General features: G+C 43.0%; 1 protein-coding gene across 1 annotated transcript in view; it reads left to right on the top strand.

Moving 5' to 3' along the window:
• Positions 1-15,553, top strand: part of LOC121586746 (syndetin-like) — a 291,135-nt gene that overhangs the window by 44,355 nt on the left and 231,227 nt on the right. The gene's annotated exons all lie outside the window — the stretch shown is intronic.

Here is a 15,553-nt window from a genome sequence, read left to right as displayed (position 1 = left end):
TCTCTGATCCTTAATAGTAGGGTGTCTATCCCCAGGCTCCTGCTCCTCTCTGATCCTTAATAGTAGGGTGGCTATCCCCAGGCTCCTGCTCCTCTCTGTTCCTCTCTGTTCCTCTCTGATCCTTAATAGTAGGGTGTCTATCCCCAGGCTCCTGCTCCTCTCTGTTCTTCTGATCCTTAATAGTAGGGCATCTATCCCCAGGCTCCTGCTCCTCTCTGATCCTTAATAGTAGGGTGTCTATCCCCAGGCTCCTGCTCCTCTCTGATCCTTAATAGTAGGGTGTCTATCCCCAGGCTCCTGCTCCTCTTTGATCCTTAATAGTAGGGTGTCTATCCCCAGGCTCCTGCTCCTCTCTGATCCTTAATAGTAGGGTGTCTATCCCCAGGCTCCTGTTCCTCTCTGATCCTTAATAGTAGGGTGTCTATCCCCAGGCTCCTGTTCCTCTCTGATCCTTAATAGTAGGGTGTCTATCCCCAGGCTCCTGTTCCTCTCTGATCCTTAATAGTAGGGTGTCTATCCCCAGGCTCCTGTTCCTCTCTGATCCTTAATAGTAGGGTGTCTATCCCCAGGCTTCTGCTCCTCTCTGATCCTTAATAGTAGGGTGTCTATCCCCAGGCTCCTGCTCCTCTCTGATCCTTAATAGTAGGGTGTCTATCCCCAGGCTCCTGTTCCTCTCTGATCCTTAATAGTAGGGCGTCTATCCCCAGGCTCCTGTTCCTCTCTGATCCTTAATAGTAGGGTGTCTATCCCCAGGCTCCTGTTCCTCTCTGATCCTTAATAGTAGGGTGTCTATCCCCAGGCTCCTGCTCCTCTCTGATCCTTAATAGTAGGGTGTATATCCCCAGGCTCCTGCTCCTCTCTGATCCTTAATAGTAGGGTGTCTATCCCCAGGCTCCTGCTCCTCTCTGATCCTTAATAGTAGGGTGTCTATCCCCAGGCTCCTGCTCCTCTCTGATCCTTAATAGTAGGGTGTCTATCCCCAGGCTCCTGTTCCTCTCTGATCCTTAATAGTAGGGTGTCTATCCCCAGGCTCCTGCTCCTCTCTGCTCCTTAATAGTAGGGTGTCTATCCCCAGGCTCCTGCTCCACTCTGATCCTTAATAGTAGGGTGTTTATCCCCAGGCTCCTGTTCCTCTCTGATCCTTAATAGTAGGGTGTCTATCCCCAGGCTCCTGCTCCTCTCTGATCCTTAATAGTAGGGTGTCTATCCCCAGGCTCCTGCTCCTCTCTGATCCTTAATAGTAGGGTGTCTATCCCCAGGCTCCTGTTCCTCTCTGATCCTTAATAGTAGGGTGTCTATCCCCAGGCTCCTGCTCCTCTCTGATCCTTAATAGTAGGGTGTCTATCCCCAGGCTCCTGCTCCTCTCTGATCCTTAATAGTAGGGTGTTTATCCCCAGGCTCCTGTTCCTCTCTGATCCTTAATAGTAGGGTGTCTATCCCCAGGCTCCTGCTCCTCTCTGTTCCTCTCTGATCCTTAATAGTAGGGCGTCTATCCCCAGGCTCCTGTTCCTCTCTGATCCTTAATAGTAGGGTGTCTATCCCCAGGCTCCTGCTCCTCTCTGTTCCTCTCTGATCCTTAATAGTAGGGTGTCTATCCCCAGGCTCCTGCTCCTCTCTGTTCCTCTCTGATCCTTAATAGTAGGGCGTCTATCCCCAGGCTCCTGCTCCTCTCTGATCCTTAATAGTAGGGTGTCTATCCCCAGGCTCCTGCTCCTCTCTGATCCTTAATAGTAGGGTGTTTATCCCCAGGCTCCTGTTCCTCTCTGATCCTTAATAGTAGGGTGTCTATCCCCAGGCTCCTGCTCCTCTCTGTTCCTCTCTGATCCTTAATAGTAGGGTGTCTATCCCCAGGCTCCTGTCCCTCTCTGATCCTTAATAGTAGGGTGTTTATCCCCAGGCTCCTGTTCCTCTCTGATCCTTAATAGTAGGGTGTCTATCCCCAGGCTCCTGCTCCTCTCTGATCCTTAATAGTAGGGTGTCTATCCCCAGGCTCCTGTCCCTCTCTGATCCTTAATAGTAGGGTGTCTATCCCCAGGCTCCTGCTCCTCTCTGATCCTTAATAGTAGGGTGTCTATCCCCAGGCTCATGTTCCTCTCTGATCCTTAATAGTAGGGTGTCTATCCCCAGGCTCCTGTTCCTCTCTGATCCTCAATAGTAGGGTGTCGATCCCCATGCTCCTGTTCCTCTCTGATCCTTAATAGGAGGGTGTCTATCCCCAGGCTCCTGCTCCTCTCTGATCCTTAATAGTAGGGTGTCTATCACCAGGCTCCTGTTCCTCTCTGTTCCTCTCTGATCCTTAATAGTAGGGCGTCTATCCCCAGGCTCCTGCTCCTCTCTGATCCTCTCTGATCCTTAATAGTAGGGCGTCTATCCCCAGGCTCCTGTTCCTCTCTGATCCTTAATAGTAGGGCGTCTATCCCCAGGCTCCTGCTCCTCTCTGATCCTTAATAGTAGGGTGTCTATCCCCAGGCTCATGTTCCTCTCTGATCCTTAATAGTAGGGTGTCTATCCCCAGGCTCCTGTTCCTCTTTGATCCTTAATAGTAGGGCGTCTATCCCCAGGCTCCTGCTCCTCTCTGATCCTTAATAGTAGGGTGTCTATCCCCAGGCTCCTGCTCCTCTCTGATCCTTAATAGTAGGGTGTCTATCCCCAGGCTCCTGCTCCTCTCTGATCCTTAATAGTAGGGTGTCTATCCCCAGGCTCCTGCTCCTCTCTGATCCTTAATAGTAGGGTGTCTATCCCCAGGCTCCTGCTCCTCTCTGATCCTTAATAGTAGGGTGTCTATCCCCAGGCTCCTGCTCCTCTCTGATCCTTAATAGTAGGGTGTCTATCCCCAGGCTCCTGTTCCTCTCTGATCCTTAATAGTAGGGTGTCTATCCCCAGGCTCCTGTTCCTCTCTGATCCTTAATAGTAGGGTGTCTATCCCCAGGCTCCTGCTCCTCTCTGATCCTTAATAGTAGGGTGTCTATCCCCAGGCTCCTGTTCCTCTCTGATCCTTAATAGTAGGGTGTCTATCCCCAGGCTCCTGTTCCTCTCTGTTCCTCTCTGATCCTTAATAGTAGGGTGTCTATCCCCAGGCTCCTGCTCCTCTCTGATCCTTAATAGTAGGGTGTCTATCCCCAGGCTCCTGTTCCTCTCTGATCCTTAATAGTAGGGTGTCTATCCCCAGGCTCCTGTTCCTCTCTGTTCCTCTCTGATCCTTAATAGTAGGGTGTCTATCCCCAGGCTCCTGCTCCTCTCTGATCCTTAATAGTAGGGTGTCTATCCCCAGGCTCCTGTTCCTCTCTGATCCTTAATAGTAGGGTGTCTATCCCCAGGCTCCTGTTCCTCTCTGATCCTTAATAGTAGGGCGTCTATCCCCAGGCTCCTGTTCCTCTCTGATCCTTAATAGTAGGGTGTCTATCCCCAGGCTCCTGCTCCTCTCTGATCCTTAATAGTAGGGTGTCTATCCCCAGGCTCCTGTTCCTCTCTGATCCTTAATAGTAGGGTGTCTATCCCCAGGCTCCTGTTCCTCTCTGATCCTTAATAGTAGGGTGTCTATCCCCAGGCTTCTGCTCCTCTCTGTTCCTTAATAGTAGGGCGTCTATCCCCAGGCTCCTGCTCCTCTCTGATCCTCAATAGTAGGGTGTCTATCCCCAGGCTCCTGCTCCTCTCTGATCCTTAATAGTAGGGTGTCTATCCCCAGGCTCCTGCTCCTCTCTGATCCTTAATAGTAGGGTGTCTATCCCCAGGCTCCTGTTCCTCTCTGTTCCTCTCTGATCCTTAATAGTAGGGTGTCTATCCCCAGGCTCCTGTTCCTCTCTGATCCTTAATAGTAGGGTGTCTATCCCCAGGCTCCTGTTCCTCTCTGATCCTTAATAGTAGGGTGTCTATCCCCAGGCTCCTGCTCCTCTCTGATCCTTAATAGTAGGGTGTCTATCCCCAGGCTCCTGTTCCTCTCTGATCCTTAATAGTAGGGTGTCTATCCCCAGGCTCCTGCCCCTCTCTGATCCTTAATAGTAGGGTGTCTATCCCCAAGCTCCTGTTCCTCTCTGTTCCTCTCTGATCCTTAATAGTAGGGTGTCTATCCCCAGGCTCCTGTTCCTCTCTGATCCTTAATAGTAGGGTGTCTATCCCCAGGCTCCTGTTCCTCTCTGATCCTTAATAGTAGGGTGTCTATCCCCAGGCTCCTGCTCCTCTCTGATCCTTAATAGTAGGGTGTCTATCCCCAGGCTCCTGTTCCTCTCTGATCCTTAATAGTAGGGTGTCTATCCCCAGACTCCTTTTCCTCTCTGTTCCTCTCTGTTCCTTAATAGTAGGGTGTCTATCCCCAGGCTCCTGCTCCTCTCTGATCCTTAATAGGAGCTCTTTGAGATGTGTCCGAGCTATTCACAGTCGGACAGGAGACATATTCGATCAGGCCCACGGGGGATTCAGACCGCTCAGGCCGTGCACCACAGATTAATGGTTTAGTTAATATGTGGATATGTACAGTTGAAGTCGGAAGTTTACATACACCTTAGCCAAATACATTTAAACTCAGTTTTTCACAATTCCTGACATTTAATCCTAGTAAAAATTCCCTGTCTTAGGTCAGTTAGGATCACCAATTTATTTTAAGAATGTGAAATGTCAGAATAATAGTAGAGAGAATGATTTATTTCAGCTTTTATTTCTTTCATCACATTCCCAGTGTGTCAGAAGTTTACATACACTCAATTAGTATTTGGTAGCATTGCCTTTAAATTGTTTAACTTGGATCAAACGTTTCGGGTAGCCTTCCACAAGCTTCCCACAATAAGTTGGGTGAATTTTGGCCCATTCCTCCTGACAGAGCTGGTGTAATGGAGTCAGGTTTGTAGGCCTCCTTGCTCGCACACGCCTTTTCAGTTCTGCCCAAACATTTTCTATAGGATGGAGGTCAGGGCTTTGTGATGGCCATTCCAATACCTTGACTTTGTTGTCCTTAAGCCATTTTGCCACAACTTTGGAAGTATGCTTGGGGTGTCTTGAGATGTTGCTTCAATATATCCACATAATTTTCCTTCCTCATGATGCCATCTATTTTGTGATGTGCACCAGTCTCTCCTGCAGCAAAGCACCCCCACAGCATGATGCGGCCACCCCCGTGCTTCACAGTTGGGATGGTGTTCTTCGGCTTGCAAGCTGCCCCATTTTTCCTCCAAACATAACAATGGTCATTATGGCCAAACAGTTCTATTTTTGTTTCATCAGACCAAAAAGTGCAATCTTTGTCCCCATGTGCAGTTGCAAACCGTAGTCTGGCTTTTTTATGGTGGTTTTGGAGCAGTGGCTTCTTCCTTGCTGAGCGGCCTTTCAGGTTATGTCGATATAGGACTCGTTTTACTGTGGATATAGATACTTTTGTACCTGTTTCCTCCAGCATCTTCACAAGGTCCTTTGCTGTTGTTCTGGGATTGATTTGCACTTTTCGCACCAAAGTACGTTCATCTCTAGGAGACAGAACTAGTTCCTTCCTGAGCGGTATGACGGCTGCGTGGTCCCATGGTGTTTATACTTGCGTACTATTGTTTGTACAGATGAACATGGTACCTTCAGGCATTTGGAAATTGCTCCCAAGGATGAACCAGACTTGTGGAGGTGTCCAAAAAAATGTCTGAGGTCATGGCTGATTTCTTTTGATTTTCCCATGATGTCAAGCAAAGAGGCACTGAGTTTGAAGGTAGGCCTTGAAATACATCCACAGGTACACCTCCAATTGACTCAAATTATGTCAATTAGCCTATCAGAAGCTTCTAAAGCCATGACATCATTTTCTGGAATTTTCCAAGCTGTTTAAAGGCACAGTCAACTTAGTGTATGTAAACTTCTGACCCACTGGAATTGTGATACAGTGAATTATAAGTGAAATAATCTGTAAACAATTATTGGAAAAATTACTTGTGTCATGCACAAAGTAGATGTCCTAACCGACTTGCCAAAACTATAGTTTGTTAACAAGTCATTTGTGGAGTGGTTGAAAAACGAGTTTTAATGACTCCAACCTAAGTGTATGTAAACTTCCGACTTCAACTGTAAATACAAATGTTCATATTCATTTATTCAACATTCAAAATATTAATATGAATATCTCAAAACTACCCATTTTGAATTAGTTCATTTTAAGACATTGTTTGGAACAATATACTCTACAAGTACATTACATTTCCAGAGTGGGCTCTCTGCTAATTCTGAAGGTGTGATGCATTTTATGAGCATCATCAACACAATTAATGGAATAATTTATTCAAAGGGATCTCCCTCTGCTGGTGAGTTGCTGAATGTGCAATCCTAAAGGAGGGCTGAGAATGGTAAATTCCTATAATGTCAATTTCTTTGTATACAATGGGTAATTTCATTAAATGTACCAGAGAGCCGACTCTGGAAATGTGACAGGAGTATATTGTAACAAACAATATGTCTAAAAATAAGCAAAATCAGAAAGGGTTGTTTTGTTGAATAAATTAATGTGAAAATCTAGACATACTCCATATGTTAGAGAACACTATGAGTATAATGACTCCAAGATGTCTGTATCATGTACGGTTAACAGATCATAGGGTCTTACAAGAGGAATGGACAGGTCTAAAAAAGGCCTAAAATTTATCAAAAATGCTTTGTGATACAATTATAAAAAGCATGTTAAACATACTTTCTCCCAATGAAGTTCCTATGTGAGAATTGCCAGAACAATCTGAGATACCAAAAATAGTTTCTGCTCCCGCTGGCGTGGAATCACCCTTATACAGTATTGTCTGTGCTGCATAACCAGCGAGCGGCTTTAAGTCCAATGCGCCAAATCTGTGATTTTCTGAGGAACAGCCTTTTAATAATTCCTCTTAAATGTAATGGCAAAATGTAGATTGCCGCCTAAATAGACATACCCTAAAGTAACTGCGATTCATGTGTAATTACACGATTCTGACATGCAAAAACTTGGTATATTTGGAAAGAAGACATCTGGGAGATTATGAGGAAATGATCAGAAGATACAGTGAGGGAAAAAAGTATTTGATCCCCTGCTGATTTTGTACGTTTGCCCACTGACAAAGACAGTCTATAATTTTAATCGTAGGTTTATTTGAACAGTGAGAGACAGAATAACAACAAAAAAATCCAGAAAGACGCATGTCAAAAATGTTATAAATTGATTTGCATTTTAATGAGGGAAATAAGTATTTGATCCCTCTGCAAAACATGACTTAGTACTTGGTGGCAAAACCCTTGTTGGCAATCACAGAGGTCAGACGTTTCTTGTAGTTGGCCACCAGGTTTGCACACATCTCAGGAGGGATTTTGTCCCACTCCTCTTTGATGAGGGAAGGAGGTTCTCACCCAAGATTTGACGGTACATGGCCCCTTCCATCGTCCCTTTGATGCGGTGAAGTTGTCCTGTCCCCTTTCCACCTCCATGTTTGACGGTGGGGATGGTGTTCTTGGGGTCATAGGCAGCATTCCTCCTCCTCCAAACACGGCGAGTTGAGTTGATGCCAAAGAGCTCCATTTTGGTCTCATCTGACCACAACACTTTCACCCAGTTCTCCTCTGAATCATTCAGATGTTCATTGGCAAACTTCAGACGGCCCTGTATATGTGCTTTCTTGAGCAGGGGGACCTTGCGGGCGCTGCAGGATTTCAGTCCTTCACAGCGTAGTGTGTTACCAATTGTTTTCTTGGTGACTATGGTCCCAGCTGCCTTGAGATCATTGACAAGATCCTCCCGTGTAGTTCTGGACTGATTGCTCACCATTCTCATGATCATTGCAACTCCACGAGGTGAGAACTTGCATGGAGCCCCAGGCTGAGGGAGATTGACAGGTCTTTTGTGTTTCTTCCATTTGCAAATAATCGTACCAACTGTTGTCACCTTCTCACCAAGCTGCTTGGCGATGGTCATGTAGCCCATTCCAGCCTTGTGTAGGTCTACAATCTTGTCCCTGACATCCTTGGAGAGCTCTTTGGTCTAGGCCATGGTGGAGAGTTTGGAATCTGATTGATTGATTGCTTCTGTGGACAGGTGTCTTTTATACAGGTAACAAACTGAGATTAGGAGCACTCCCTTTAAGAGTGTGCTCTTAATCTCAGCTCGTTACCTGTGTAAAAGACACCTGGGAGCCAGAAATCTTTGTGATTGAGAGGGTGTCAAATACTTATTTCCCTCATTAAAATGCAAATCAATTTATAACATTTTTGACATGCGTTTTTCTGTTTTTTGTTGTTGTTGTTATTCTGTCTCTCACTGTTCAAATAAACCTACCATTAAAATTATAGACTGATCATTTCTTTGTCAGTGGGGAAACGTACAAAATCAGCAGGGGATCAAATACTTTTTTCCCTCACTGTATGTTGGTCACAAATGCCAAAAAAATAAAAATGGGCCTCAGGATCTCGTCATGGTATTTCTGTGCATTCAAATTGCCATCGATTGCAATATTTCCCTGGAGCTAACCTTGCAGATAGCATTACTGGGTGATCTGAAAAGTCATAGTCAATCGATCAATAATATAATAATACTTTTAGCAAAAATGTTTATTTTTAATTCACAATCTGTAGAAGCAATGAGAATAGAAAGGTTCAGAACTTTTGTAAAACATCACAGTACAGTTGAAATATATATGGCAAATAGAAATCCTATATGGATGGTGTTAAGAGATAGATGGGAGTTTTTGAATGGAGTTGAAGGATGGGACTAATAACAAATAACAACAAATAATAACAAGATAACTAATAATGTAAGCATACTGTGTCCATAATAAGTATATAGGTTGTATGTTGGGAGCTTTTGGGAAAGAGCACAGTTAGAAAGATATGGCATATAGAAGCAAACCGGATGGACACCATGAAAATGATTGGAGAGGTTGAGAGTAGAAGTAGTTCAGGAGCAAAAACAAAAAAAATAGAATTATTGTAAAATTGATTGTGTCCATAATGTGTAGATAGTAAGTATAGGCTGGAAGTAGAGGCCTGGGCATTGTTGTTCACTAATTTACCCCAAGTAGGGAAAGGATGGCGGGGTTGAAAAGTAATAAAGGGGAGTATATATATAAAAAAACATGGGGGATTGGAAGTGATGCAGACAATTACATTGATGGAAGTTACAATCTATCTGCAATATTAAGCTGATCTACCCCCCCAAATAAAATAGTAATAATAATAATTGCCATCGATAAAATGCAATTGTGTTCGTTGTCCGTACCATATGCCTGCCCATACCATAACCCCACCACCACCATGGGGCACTGCCAAATTCTCTAAAATTAAGTTGGAGGCAGCTTATGGTAGAGAAATGAACATTCAATTTTCTGGCAAACATTCCTGCAGTCAGCATGCCAATTGCACGCTCCCTAAAAACTTGAGACATTTCTTTGTCAGTGGGCAAACGTACAAAATCAGCAGGGGATTTGTAAGTCGCTCTGGATAAGAGCGTCTGCTAAATGATGTAAATGTAAATGGGATCAAATACTTTGTTCCCCTCACTGTAGATAGGAGTTACATAGTTCAGAATACACAAGATCAAGCACACACAAAATAACAGTTTTTTATTATTTTAATTTTAAAAGTAATCTTTAATTGACAAGCTATAAGTGAATTATTGATGACTAGAGCTGGAAACACATCAGATGGCTTCCACAACATGTGAACAATATCAGAAAAAAAAGGGATTGATAGACCTAACAACTATAAATGGGCAGACGTTTTAGTAAGTGGTGTCAGGTGTGGTCAAAGGATGTTTCCAAGTGTCCATAAACCTCTCCAAAGTGGCATATGTCTGTAAATTTGATAATTCCAGTGCTATTACATATTTGCAATCCCTAAATTCTATTTATTCAGTATAAAAACACAATTTTACCATAGATTTGTTCCTACCAACCTAATGATTAATGTGATACCCCCCATGTAGCTATAGCTCAAACACAGACCAAATTGAAGCTTACCTTGTAAGATGTTTGCTGTTTGGTGAAAACGTTGTTTAAAATAAACAGACAAATAAGATATCCTCATGATCTGTAGAGTCCCGGCTTTCGGTGTGTATCAACGTATTACGTGTTTATTTTGTTTATGCTTCACAACGCTAACCGGAATGTAGGTAGCAGCCATCTTGAAAGGAGGTCATCGGCTTGGCCTGCCCTTATAAATTTGTATGCCCATATATGGCAGTAAGTCACACCAAAGATTTGAAGGCACCGATCAATAGCCAAGGTACTCAGCTTTCAGCAGACATCCTGCTTTTGCAGATAGGGGCTAACTGTTCTCATACCATACTGAATTGAATAAAACAAATCAAATAGGGTCCCCAAATATGGGGACTTTACATTTAAGAGGTTTTCATGGTCAATTGATTAGAGCTTAATGGGAGTATAGATCGAGCCAATGTGGAATGTAAATTTTCATCCGACGTTTGGAGATCAAGCCCTGTGTGTCTATGCAGGTCAGAAGGTAAATGTGGGCCATTAATCTTACTGTCCCTCTCTCCTCCTTCATCCACACCTGCCTCCTCTATTCTGCTATACAGTATGCATACAGTGCATTCGGAAAGTATTCAGACCCCTTGACTTTTTCCACATTTTGTTACGTTACAGCCTTATTCTAAAATTGATTAAATTGATTTTTTCCCTCGTCAATCTACACACAATACCCTACAATGACAAAGCAAAAACAGGTTATTAGAAATTTTTCCAAATGTATTACAAATAAAAAACGGAAATATCACATTTACATAAGTATTCAGACCCTTTACTCAGTACTTTGTTGATGCACATTTGGCAGCGATTACAGCCTCGAGTCTTCTTGGGTATGACGCTACAAGCTTGGCACACCTGTATTTGGGGAGTTTCTCCCATTCTTCTCTGCAGATCCTCTCAAGCTCTGTCAGGTTGGATGGGGAGCGTCGCTGCACAGCTATTTTCACGTCTCTCCAGAGATGTTCGATCGGGTTCAAGTCTAGGCTCTGGCTGGGCCACTCAAGGACATTCAGAGACTTGTCCCGAAGCCACTCCTGCGTTGTCTTGGCTGTGTGCTTAGGGTCGTTGTCCTGTTGGAAGGTGAACCTTCGCCCCAATCTGAGATCCTGAGTGCTGTGGAGCAGGTTTTCATCAAGGATCTCTCTGTACATTGCTTCGTTCATCTTTCCCTCGATCCTGAGTAGTCTCCCAGTCCCTGCCGCTGAAAAACATCCCCACAGCATGATGCTGCCACCACCATGCTTCACCATAGGGATGGTGCCAGGTTTCCTCCAGCGGTGACCTGTGGCATTCAGGCCAAAGAGTTTAATCTTGGTTTCATCAGACCAGAGAATCTTGTTTCTCATGGTCTTAGAGTCCTTTAGGTGCCTTTTGGTAAACTCCAAGCGGGATGTCATGTGCCTTTTACTGAGGAGTGGCTTCCGTCTGGCCAATATACCAAAAGGCCTGATTGGTGGAGTGCTGCAGAGATGGTTGTCCTTCTGGAAGGTTCTCCCATCTCCACAGAGGAACTCTGGAGCTCTGTGAAGAGGTACCATCGGGTTCTTGGTCACCTCCCTGACCGGGGCCCTTCTATCCCGATTGTTCAGTTTGGCCAGGCGGCTAGCTCTAGGAACAGTCTTGGTGGTTCCAAACTTCTTCCATTTAAGAATGATGGAGGCCACTGTGTACTTGGGTACCTTCAATGCTGCAGAAATTGTTTGGTACCCTTCCCCAGATCTGTGCCTCGACACAATCCTGTCTCTGAGCTCTACGGTCAATTCCTTCGTCCTCATGGCTTGGTTTTTGCTCTGACATGCACTGTCAACTGTGGGACCTTATATAGACAGGTGTGTGCCTTTCCAAATCATATCCAATCAATTGAATTTACCACAGGTGGACTCCAATCAAGTCGTAGTAACATCTCAAGGATGATCAATGGAAACAGGATGCACCTGAGCTGAATTTCGAGTCTCATAGCAAAGGGTCTGAATAGCATCTGGATTGATGAAAAGCTATCTTTCAAAAAGCATATTGATGAGTTAAGAAATAAATAATTAAAATGGCCTTCTTTAATAGGAATAGGTCGTGCCTTTCATTAAAAAGCAGGAAACAAATCATTCAGTCGACATTCATTTTGGTTATAGACTATGGGGATATCGTCTATATGAATGCAGCTGCCACTGTATTGAAGCCATTGGACACAGTTTAACATAGCACACAACGCTTTATTACAGGTGATAGGTTCAGTACACATCACTGCATTATGTATCAGAAAGTAGGCTGGCCCTCTTTGAAGTCTCGTAGATCAATGCATTGCACTCTTTATGTTTATAATGCCCTCCTGCATAAACTTCCGCCGTACCTTACTTCATTGTTAACTTATAGTCGTGTGAGATACCAGACCCGGTCTCAGGGATGGCTTACTCTGGAGATCCCTTTGATCTCCACTGAGTTAGATAAATCAGATTTTAGTTTTTTTGCACCTGACTTGTGGAATAATCTCCAAAGCGTTCTAAAATTGGAGGAGTTGGTGCCTCTAGGGCAATTCAAAAGGCTGATTGAGGACCTTTTTTTTACTGAAGAATGTGTTTGTTCTATTTACATTTTACATTTTAGTCATTTAGCAGACGCTCTTATCCAGAGCGACTTACAAATTGGAATATGATTGTGTTTTGCTTTTCGTGTATTGATGTGAATATTTATGTGTAGTCCTATATCGATACGTTTGATGTGTGTACAAGGCTCATCTGTGAAAGAGACCTTGGTCTCAGCATGAGTCCCTGTTAAAATAAAGGTTAAATCAAATAAATAAGCACACAATAAGGTTTGGCTCTAAATTATGCATAATTACTATACAATAATTGATAGGCATCATCTATTGAGTTAGAGGATTGTCTTCCTGTCATTTAACATTGTATCAATACTAATGTTTGACTGACAAATACACCTACAGTATGCATTATATACACTGAGTATACAAAACATTAAGAACACCTGCTCTTTCCATGACATACTGTAGACTAACCAGGTGAAAGCTATGATCCCTTATTGATGTCACTTGTTAAATCCACTTCAATCAGTGTAGATGAAGGGGAGGAGACAGGTTAAAGAAGGATTTTTAAGCGTTGAGACATGGATTGTGTATGTTTGCCGTTCAGAGGGTGAATGGGCAAGACAGAATATTTTTGAACGGGGTATGGTAGTAGGTGCCAGGCGCAACGGTTTGTGTGAAGAACTGCAATGATGTTGGGTTTCCCCTGTATATCAAGAGTAGTCCACCACCCAAAGGGTTGAGAGAATGCCAAGAGTGTGCAAAGCTGTCATCAAGGGAAAGGGTGGCTACTTTGAAGAATTTCAAAAATAAAATATATTTTGATTTGTTTAACACTTTTTTCGTTACTACATGATTCTATATGTGTTATTTCATAGTTTTGATGTCACTATTATTATGTAGAAAATAGTAAAAATAAAGAAAAACCGTGGATTTAGTAGGTGTGTCCAAACGTTTGACTTCTACTGTATGTAAATGAGATTTCTGCATTTCATTTTCAATACATTTGCAAAAACATTTAAAAACATGTTTTCACTTTGTCATTATGGGGTATTGTGTGTAGATGGGACAGGTCAGCTGCTTGTTCACCCGCACACCCCTGCAATTGCTAATAGCCCAGCTGCAACTGCCCGACTATATGTGAAAATCTGTGGCCCACACCTGACCTAACCTGCAAATATAGAAAATGCGGTGTAGGCTACAGTGAAAGATGGCGGAAAGATTTTTTGACCTAATTTAGAGATGTTTCTGCTTATAATTTCCGTATTTTGGTAGGCTATTTGTTAGTCAACTTGTCTATAATTAGATACATGCAGCTTCTCTACTGTCATTACTTGTTGCCCTAGAAGACTAAATAATGAAGTGAATGTTTCAATCTAGTTGACATCGGTAAAGTTTTCTTCTTCATCTCTGCTTCTTTCGCGGAGGAAAGGCGTTTATGGACCGGGGAGGAAAGGCGTCTATGGACCGGGGAGGAAATGCAATAACTCAAAAAAAGGGAACGTTTTTCTGTGCAAAATGTCCAACTGACATCCGTTTGACCGGTTGTAAGGAAATAGAAAGCTGTGAAAATGACCCAACATGTTTCTGATAATATTTCAGTTTGGCTTGGATGCATATTTTATATGGTTGAAAGACTATCAGCTTTTATGATGCTGATAAAGATAGCACCTCTACAGACGGTCCCTAACTGCACATTCACATTCTCTCAAGATCTGAAATAAATAAATAATTTTACTGCAAGAAATGCAGGAGTTAATATTAAGGCTATGTGAGAGGTTATAGACCTACAGTCTGTGTCCAGATTTCAGTTTCCATTTAACCCATCTGAACAGTAGGCTACAGTTCCCTTGATGTGCCATAGGCCTATTTGAAGTCTTCATCTTGTGACTGTAAATTGTGTACAGAGCCTCACAATCATCACACGACATTCACTGCTATCATCCTCTTTTACCACTTCGACAAATCTTTCCCAAACATGACATTTCTGACCCTCCCTTCTCATTATTTTCAACTCTCCATTTTGCAGCTTTTCTCTTTTCTCACATTGTCCTATCTTTTTTTGACCGTTTCCCAAAAGCATTTGGCGATTGGCGTGTAGGCTATTTGGCGCGCTTACAGTTAGGCCCTAAAGCTTGGGCTACGCGCTAATGCTAGGTAGCATAAAATAATGAAAGAAAAACCTCAATATAGCCTATAGATATAAATTGCACAAGAATTATACATTTATGCATTTTTTAAGGTATTGTTTTCTCTTTATTCAACCCACCATCCACCCACCAACCCTTCATCCACACAATATTTAATTACCCTAAACCCTCCCGCCTTGCGGATATAATTGCGGGGACCGCGGGTTATGAGTCAACCTGCACTTCACTAACAGCTGCTATTTGCTCAGTCAGGAAGCATAGGTGTGTGTGTGTGTGTGTGTGTGTGTGTGTGCAGGGTTCTCTCCAGGATTTTGTAACATGGTGGTGCTAATGAGACAGAGATTTGTGATTTTTTTTTTGCACCTGTAACTGCCATTTCCTGCAATCTAAAACCTTCAATGATAAAAAAAAAATTAAGTAGCAAACACAGTGATTAAGTGCAAATGAATTATCAAATGTAATTAATATTTAAATATTTTTTTACAGTATTTTCCGTAGTAATCCTAGTAATTTCAATTTCAATGGTCAACAGAACTGGGACCATAGGTATGAGGGCCATGCAAGAGCAATTAAAGTAAATCACTGTGTGTGTGTGTGTGTGTTCACTGTGTGTGTAAAAAATGGCGCAGCCAAGCACCTCTTCCATTTTTTAGGTAGAACGAATATGTGATATGCTGAAGTTTCTGGTGTTTCTCTGTATTTAGCTTGGTGTTTCTCTGTATTTAGCTTGGTGTTTCTCTGTATTTAGCTTGGTGTTTCTCTGTATTTAGCTTGGTGTTTCTCTGTATTTAGCTTGGTGTTTCTCTGTATTTAGCTTGGTGTTTCTCTGTATTTAGCTTGGTGTTTCTCTGTATTTAGCTTGGTGTTTCTCTGCATTTAGCTTGGTGTTTCTCTATATTTAGCTTGGT

Source organism: Coregonus clupeaformis, chromosome 17 (assembly GCF_020615455.1).
Source record: "Coregonus clupeaformis isolate EN_2021a chromosome 17, ASM2061545v1, whole genome shotgun sequence".
Classification (NCBI taxonomy): domain Eukaryota; kingdom Metazoa; phylum Chordata; class Actinopteri; order Salmoniformes; family Salmonidae; genus Coregonus; species Coregonus clupeaformis.
This window is presented reverse-complemented; position numbering and strand designations above follow the sequence as displayed.